The following is a 9,200-nucleotide window of genomic DNA, read 5'->3' on the forward strand; positions in this document are numbered from 1 at the left end:
AACCAAGTTAGCAAAGACTCTGTTCCTCCCTGAGGAGAGCATTTGGGCCCTGCTGGGAAGCATGGCACAGTCCTAACCGAGTGTTCCGCTTTCAGGAGAGCTCGGTGTGCTTTGCTTTAGCAGGGTTCTTTCAGTGCCTGTTTTGTGCCAAGGCTCTCCTGCTCTGGACACGTGGGAGTGAGCCAGGTAATGCCCATATTCCACTGGGAACAAATAGCCAAAACAAGTTTCTTCGTTGCAATTTGGAAACAACTACCAAAGGGCCCAGCTTCCTTAGCCTCTGGTTGAAGCTCCTGTCTTCATGCAGTGCCCACAGTCCCCTCTGGATTTTCTGAGGATACTGGGAACTGTCCATGATGCCCCAAATGTGGTCTAATCTCACTGCCATTGTTTTCCTTTTGGACTTTTTGAGACAGCTGCTCTTCACCACACATCCTTTAGTCCACACAGTGATGAATGGCTCAGACCGTACATATCAGATGCTTTGGTGAGGCCCGGGTATTGGTGTGGTTTGTAGCCCCAAGGCTTGGTCCTCAAGGTAACTGGTATTGAGAGATGGTGGAATTTCTAAGAGGTAGAACCTGAGAGGAGCTAACTGGGTTAGAAGAGCACCACCTCCAGCAGCAATTAATACCCATCTCAAAGGAGTGAGTGAGGTGTTGAGAAACTGGACTTGCCACTGACAGAACGGGTTAGAAAGTGAGGTAGCCCTACCAGTTGGACCTCTTCCTCATGCAATCCTGCTATCTTATGATGCAGCATAAGGCCCTTAGCAAACTGTCTGATCATGAACTTGTCAGACTCCCAAACAGTATATATGTTCATACGCGCAGTATCAGCTGCTTCCACCAGAGCCTCAGCTCACAAACGAGCTGTTGAACAATACAGTATCATTTTATTGTGTGTATTTGTCGGAGGGTGTGTGAGTGTGTGTGTGATGGTTAGAGGACAATTAGCAGGAGGCTGTCTGCTCCTACCACGTCGGTGCCAGTGTCGGAACTCAGCTCTAACAGCTGGGCCATCCAGTTGGCTAAAAACTCTCTAAACAACACATTTGTGTGGGATGTGGTGGCAATCACCTTTAATCCCAGCACTTTAGAGGCAAGAGGATCCAAAGGTCAAGGAGATAGAAAGGGGGCAGGGGAGAAAAGACAGACAAGGGAAGAAAAAAGATTGTGATTTTATTATTTGGACTTCAGAGCAATGTTCTAAACAATCTAGTCCATAATATAGCTGACATATTTCATATCAACATTTTTACTGTGTCTGTAGTGTGTGTTTATATGTGTTTATGTGTGAGGCTTGCCCATAAGTGCCTTTACTCACCAAATCATCTTGTCAGCACCTCAAAAAAAAACCAGAAAATAATAATACTGTTATTCTAAAAACTAATCAGAAATAGAATTAAATGAAGATGATTTTACATTCTTTCCATACTTAAAGAAAAGCAGGATTAATTGGACATAAAGGATGAGAAGACAAAGACATCCTTTTGCTAAGGATTTCTGGGCAATTTCCCTAAAGTTGACAAATGATAGGTCTAGGGTCTATTGTGTTTTGCTTTAAATTTAGGGCTCCCAGCACCCCAACCCCACCTTGGAGACAAGAGGCTCAGACCTGACCTTGATTTCAAGTGTAGCTAAGGCTGATCTTGAATTCTGTTCTGCTCCTTTCTCTGCCAACTGCTGGGACTACAGATGTGTGCACCACACTCAGGCAGGGCATTTGTTTCTTATAATAGAAATAATATTTGTGCTGGGTGATAGTGGCACATGCCTTTAATCCCAGCCCTTGGGAGGCAGAGGCAGGTGAATCTCTATGAGTTTCGAGGCCAGCCTGGTCTACAGAGCAAGTTCCAAGACAGCCAGCGCTACACAGAGAAACCTTGTCTCAAAAAGCCAATAATAATAATAATAATATTTGTTCATGATAGAAAAAAAAAGTGAGACTATCAACTCACTACTCAGAAGGGGCATGCTGTAAGTTGCCTAAGGCAGTTTTCAATGCCTTTACCATACGTAAATTAGTAACCTTTTACAAAAACAAACATGCTACATATACATCTTTGTTATGATTTTCACTAATAAAATTCCTTGAATATTTTCCATGTTAATAATACTCATCCACACCAGCACTTTAATAGTTACTGGTATTTATTTTATAGTGTACTGTACTCAGTCACTATAAAGTCAATTCCTTATAGAGATCATGGAGTATTCCTACTTGTTGGCTATAGTTTAACATTGTTAAAGTTGGGTGTGGTCATCACACTCAGTCCTAGCACTTGAGAGGCTGAGGACTGAGTTTGACACCAGCCTGGGCTGTATAGGGAGATCGTGTCTCAAGAAAGCAGATTCCGCCAGGCAGCGGTGGCGCACGCCTTTAATCCCAGCACTCTGGAGGCAGAGGCAGGCGGATCTCTGAGTTCCAGGCCAGCCTGGTCTACAGAGCAAGGAGGAGGACAGGCACCAAAACTGCACAGAGAAGCCCTGTCTCAAAAAAAAAAACAAAAGGAAAAAAAAGCAAGCAGATTCCTGAAATATGCCTTTGAATACTTCGTGTAAAAAAAAAAAATCCAAGCTGTTACAGAGTGAGACCCTGTCTTAAAAATAAAAATAAATAAAAACCAAACTGTTACCAAAGTGATACAGCCTTAGGAGCTCTTTATAGCATAGTTGGTCATAGATTTCTTTACTTTTTGAGATAGTTTTTCTACACAGTTCTGAGTGTCTTGGAACTCACAGTGTAGAAAAGGGTGGCTTTGAACTCACAGGAATACTCCTGCCTCTGCTTCCCAAATTAAAAAATCAAAACAACAACAACAACAAAAATGAAAAACAAAACAAAACAAAAGAATCATAGTTTTCTAACCTAGCTGGGTGCATGTGGTGACAACACACCTGTAAACCCCATTACCTGGGAGGCAGAGGCAAGAGGATTGGGAGTTCTTTGGCCACATACTGAGTTCACGCCCAACCTGGGCTACATGAGACTCTGGTTTGGTTTTTGTTTTGTTTGTTTGGTTTTTGTTTTGTTTTTGGTTTTTTGAGACAGGGTTTCTCTGTGTAACAGCCGGATGTCCTGGATCTCGCTCTGTAGACCAGGCTGGCCTCAAACTCACAGAGATCCGCCTGCCTCTGCCTCCTGAGTGCTGGGATCAAAGGCATTCGCCACCATTGCCTGGCTGATTTTGGAAGGCAGATCTGTGAGTCTGAGGCCAGCCTTGTTTACAGACCAAGTTCCAGGGCAGGCCGAGGTACATTGTGAGGCCCTGTCTCTAGAAAACAGAAACAGTAATAACAACAAAGACAGCTCAGCCACTGAAAGCACTTACTGCTTTGCAGAGGACCCAGATTTGATTCACAGCAACCACCTGGCAGGTCACAATTTCCTATGACTCCAGTTACAGGGGATCTGACAGTAACACCTTTTTCTGGGGTACAGAGGAAGGCACCATACACCACACATGAGCTAAAAATAAATCTTAAAAAAAGAGAGATGTATTTCTGACCTGCATCAGGTTGAATTCTCTTGAAATGTACCCAATTATAGTTTGCTTTGATTTTAATTTTTTTTTTTTTAAGATTTATTTATTATGTATACAGCGTTCTACCTGCATGTTTCCCTGCAGGCCAGAAGAGGGCACCAGATCTCATTACGGATGGTTGTGAGTCACCAAGTGGGTGCTGGGAATTGAACTCAGGACCCCTGGAAGAGCAGTCAGTGCTCTTAACCTCTGAGCCATCTCTTCAGCCCTGATTTTAAATTTTACTTACTAATTTTTTAAAAAATGCTTTTATGTATGAGTGTTTACCTGTTTGTATTCTGTACACCATATGCACGTCTGGTGCCCTCAGAAGCCAGAAGAGACAGATCATCTGGGACTGAAATTACAAACCATTGTGAGCCTTCATGTGGTTCTGGGAATTGAACCCAGGTATTCTGAAAGAGCAGCCAGTGTTTTTAACCACTGAGCCATCTCTCTAGCCCCAAGATTTGTGTGTGTGTGTGCGCGCGCGCGCGCGCGCGCGCGCGCACGCATATTCATGAATACCATGTGTGTCAGTGCCCACAGAAGCCAGAAAAAGGAAAAGGTAATGGATCCCTTGGAGTTGTTATTACAGGTGTTGTGAATCACGCAATATACGTGCTAGGAAGCAAACTCTGGTCATCTGGAAGAGCAGCAAGTGCCCTTCAGTACCTAGCCACCTCCCCAGCCTATCCCAAAGCTGGTTTGGAGGAGCATGCCTGGCTGACAGCCTCTAGCTGCTTCATCTTTCTATCTGCAGCTCTGAGACTATGTCTGTCTCTGCCCTCTGTACCCCACAATCAGTGCTGAACAGAATGGGTGCCAGAGGTGGGCTAAGTCTGCTCTCTGTAGGACTCCTCTAACAGGAACTCTTTTTCTGGAGAATTCCTCACTGGCCTGGTTGGACACACTTGTCAGGGGCTCTTCCTACCTACCCAGCCCTCCCATCATTTCCCCCTATGTCAGACCTGTACTAGGTGATCTGAAGGTCCTCCCATCTCTCTGGCTCTCTCCCTTTTTATCTGTCACAGGCACTGCCCCTCCCCCAATCTCTTGGGTGTCTAATCTATCTAAGCATCACCCTAAGTTACCCAGGCTTCTCTGGTTCTGTAGTCCAGGTGGGCCTTGAGTTTATAATCTTCCTGCCTCAGTTCTTGAGTAGTTTGAAATACAGGCTCGAACCCCTAGAACACACTTTCTTTGTTTGTTTCTTCCTTTGAGATAGGCTCTTACCATGTAGCCCTGGCTGGTCTGGCACTCTCTATAGCCCAGGTTAGCCTTAAATTTGTGGCAATTGCCGGGCGGTGGTGGCGCACGCCTTTAATCCCAGCACTCGGGAGGCAGAGGCAGGCGGATCTCTGTGAGTTCGAGGCCAGCCTGGGCTACCAAGTGAGTTCCAGGAAAGGCGCAAAACTACACAGAGAAACCCTGTCTCGAAAAACCAAAAAAAAAAAAAAATTGTGGCAATCTTCCTGCTTTATCTTCTCAAGTGTTGGCATAACAAGTGCACCAACAAACTTGACCTCCAAACATGGTGTCTTAAAAACTGTTTTCAGCTCATTAGCCCATTTTTAAATTGGATTGTTCAGTATTTTGATGACTAGTTTCTTGAGTTCTTTATATATTTTGGAGATCAGCCCTGTCAGATGTGGGGTTGGTGAAGATCTTTTCCCATTCTGTAAGCTGTCTTTTTGTCTTATTTACCATGTCTTTTGCTCTACAAAAGCTTCTCAGTTTCAAGAGGTCCCATTTATTAATTGTTGCTCTCAGGGTCTGTGTTACTGGTGTTATATTTAGGAAGTGATCTCCTGTGCCAATGCATTCAATAGTACTTCCTACTTTCTCTTCTGTCAAGTTCAGTGTAACTGGATTTATGTTGAAGTCTTTGATCCACTTGGACTTGAGTTTTGTGCATGGTGACAGATATGGATCTATTTGTAATCTTCTACATGTTGACATCCAGTTATGCCAGCACCATTTGTTGAAGATACTTTCTTTTTTCCACGGTACAGTTTTGGCTTCTTTGTCAAAAATCAGGTGTTCATATGTGCGTGGATTAATGTCAGGGTCTTCAATTCTATTCTATTGGTCTGTATGTCGGTTTTTATACCAGTACCAAGCTGTTTTTATTATTATAGCTCTATAGTGGAGCTTGAGGTCAGGGATGATGATGCCTCCAGAGGTTGCTTTATTATACAGGATTCTTTTGGCTATCCTGGGTCTTTTGTTTTTCCATATGAAGTTGAATATTGTTCTTTCCAAGTCTGTGAAGAATTGTGTTGGGATTTTGATGGGGATTGCATTGAATCTGTAGATTGCTTTTGGTAAGATTGCCATTTTTACTATGTTAATCCTACCTATCCATGAGCATGGGAGATCCTTCCATTTTCTGATATCTTCTTCAATTTCTTTCTTTAGAGATTTAAAGTTCTTATCAAACAGGTCCTTCACTTGTTTAGTTATTGTTATCCCAAGGTATTTTATATCATTTGTGGATATTATAAAGGGTGATGTTTCTCTGACTTCTTTCTCATCCCTTTTATCATTTGTATATAGGATGGCTACTGATTTTCTAGGGTTGATCTTGTATCCTGTCACTTTACTGAAGGAGTTTATCAGTTGTAGGAGAGCTAAACAGAGAATTCTCAAAAGAAGAATCTCAAATGGCTGAAAGACATTTAAAGAAAGGCTCAACATCTTTAGTCATCAGAGAAATGCAAATCAAAACGACTCTGAGATACCATCTTACACCTGTCAGAATGGCTATGATCAAAAACACTAACGACAGTCAATGTTGGAGAGGATGCAGAGCAAAGGGAACACTCCTCCACCATTGCTGGGAATGCAAACTTGTACAACCACTGTGGAAATCAGTATGGCGATTTCTCAGAAAATTGGGAATTGCTCTACCTCAAGACCCAGCCATACCACTCTTGGGCATATACCCAAGGAATGTGCAAGCATACCACAAAGATACATGCTCAACTGTGTTCATAGCAGCACTATTCGTAATAATCAGAACCTGGAAACAACCTAGATGCCCCGTCAACTGAAGAATGGATTAAGAAAATGTGGTACATATACACAATGGAGTACTACTCAGCAGAGAAAAACAATGACAGCATGAAATTTACAGACAAATGGATGGAACTAGAAAATATCATCCTGAGTGAAGTAACCCAAACCCAGAAGGACAAACATGGTATGTACTCACTCATAAGTGGATACTAGATATAAAGCAAAGAATAATCAGACTGCAACCCACAGAACCAGGGAGGCTATATAGCAGTGGAGACCCTAGGATGACTGTGGCTTATAATAAGTTTTGGTTTTACTCAATCACTGGGCAAGCCTCAGTGAAACATTTCACTATTAAGATAAGAATTTATACTGTATCAAGCTGATAATAGAAAATAATTAATTAATTAATTAATTTAAAAAAACCAAAACAACAACAACAACAAAAAATCAGTTCTTACTATGTAGCACCTGCTTGCCTGTCCTGGAACTTAACATGTAGACCAGGCTGGCCTTGATCTGACAAAGATCAGATAACCTCTGCCTCCTGAGTGCTGGGATCACAGGTATGGGAGAGCTGGCCCTGATGGCATGGGCCTGTGAGAGCTGGCCCTGCCCCTCACGTGAGGGGCGGTCCCAGTGGCCCCAACTGGCCAGCTCAGCTACCACTCAGACCCACATCCTGGGCCTTGGGTTGGCCTACTCTAACAGCTGCCCCATCTCTATGACCCGCTTGAGCTCGAGAGGGACTGATCCTGCAGAAGGATAACTGTAAGATCTCCATGTCTCAAGGCAACAACAACAGGGTATCTGAGAGGCGTTTTGATGAGGGCCCATTGATGATGGTGAGTCAGAAATCAGAGGCCTTGGACCAGTCGATGACTCACCGCAATGACCATTTGTGGGTGGGGCTGACTGGACAAAGGAGCGTACTGCGTTACATACGGGGGCAGCTCCAGACGCCACTAGGATGAATGGAGAGGGGTTGGAAAGGAGAAGCACGTGGGGTTTTGTTTGTTCGCTTGCTTGCTTTGTTTTGTTCTTAATTAGCTGGGGTGGGGGCACACTGCAGGGGTGAGAGGGAAGGGTTCAGGGACCCTGGGAGGAGGCACACCCCAATGGGCACCAGGAAGGAGAAGTTTCCGCTGCCTGTGTCCCACTGGCCCACCCACCCAATAGCCACAGAGCCTATGCAGGAGGGATGGTCTGTGTAGGACTCCATAGCCTTGCCTAGGATCTCAGGTGGGGGCTGAGGGACTAGGAGGTGAATGGGATAGGTGCATGATGAGAGATTTCCAAAGAATCAATAATGAATTATGTTTTTTTAAGGCAAAAAACAAAACAAAACAACAACAACAACAAAAAAAACTGTTTTCAGTCCATAGGAGCAGACTCCATAAGCATGGAGAGCAAGCTACTGTTCTCATTCCATTCTGAGAGAAAGTGGAACCAAACTGCTGGCACAGCTCAGGAGGCAGAGGAAGGAGGATGAAGAGTTGGAGGCTCTACTGGACTTCATAGTGAGGATTTGTCTCAAGAAAAATCAATCAATGCTGAGGCTAGAGGTGTAGTTCAGTGGTAGAACACTTGTCTAGTAGGCTCTGAGATTCTGGGTTTGAGAGACAGAGAGATATACATACATGAGTGTATGTACCCAAGGAGGCGAGAAGAGGGTGTCAGAGCTGGAGCTAGAGTTGCAGGGGGTTGTGAGTCATTTCCTGTGGGGCTGGGAATCAAACTTAGGTCCTCTGCAAGCACTCTTAACCAATGGGCCATCCCTCCAGCCCCAACTGTTTTTGAGAGAGGAGTAGGTGATCTGAGAGTGCACTATGCCATTCATGGATGGAGTCACTGAAATGTGTGCAGTATCTAAACTCCATACTAGTAACAATCCTGGGGACCGTGAAATGCCTCAGCAGGTAAAGGAACACACTGCCAAGCCTGACTACCTGAACCCCGTTCCTGGAACTCACATCGTAGAAGGAGAGAACTGACTCTCAAAAGTTGTACTCTGTTTTCCATACAGCACAAATACATTTTAAAAATGTAATTTTGCCGGGCGGTGGTGGCACATGCCTTTAATCCCAGTACTTGGGAGGCAGAATTAGGCAGAGTGAGTTGGATCTCTTGAGTTCGAGGCCAGCCTGGTCTACAGAGTGAGATCCAGGACAGGCATCAAAACTACACAGAGAAACCCTGTCTTGGAAAAAAAAAATGTAATTTCAAGATTTTTAAAGATTTGAAACCAAGTTTAATGTATTTGTGTTATGCCTGTGTATATGTAAGTGCTCTGTGTGTAGAGTGGGTGCCCTAAGAGGCCAAAAGGGAACATTCAATCCCCTGGGGTTGAAGTTCCAGAAGGTTCTGAGCTGTCATATGCATGCCAGAAACCAAACCCAGGACCTTTGCAGGAGCAAGTGCTCTGAACCTCGGAGCCAACTCCAGCCCCCATTTTTCTTTAAGCACTAAGGAGTGGGCTACTCCTGTCCTGAGTCACAGCATCAGCTGAAAGTCGTCTTTCACCAGTAGAAATCAGTGTGTTTTGTTTTCTTCACAGTACACCTATGTTAACACCTTGTAGCTAGAGCTTTCCTGCCTGGCCCACAGTCAGGACAAATCTCTCTCACCCGCCAGTCCCACAGCCGCTCAGACC

This window comes from Peromyscus californicus, unplaced genomic scaffold, assembly GCF_007827085.1.
Source record: "Peromyscus californicus insignis strain IS unplaced genomic scaffold, ASM782708v3 Scaffold_9__1_contigs__length_137607984, whole genome shotgun sequence".
NCBI classification, from domain to species: domain Eukaryota; kingdom Metazoa; phylum Chordata; class Mammalia; order Rodentia; family Cricetidae; genus Peromyscus; species Peromyscus californicus.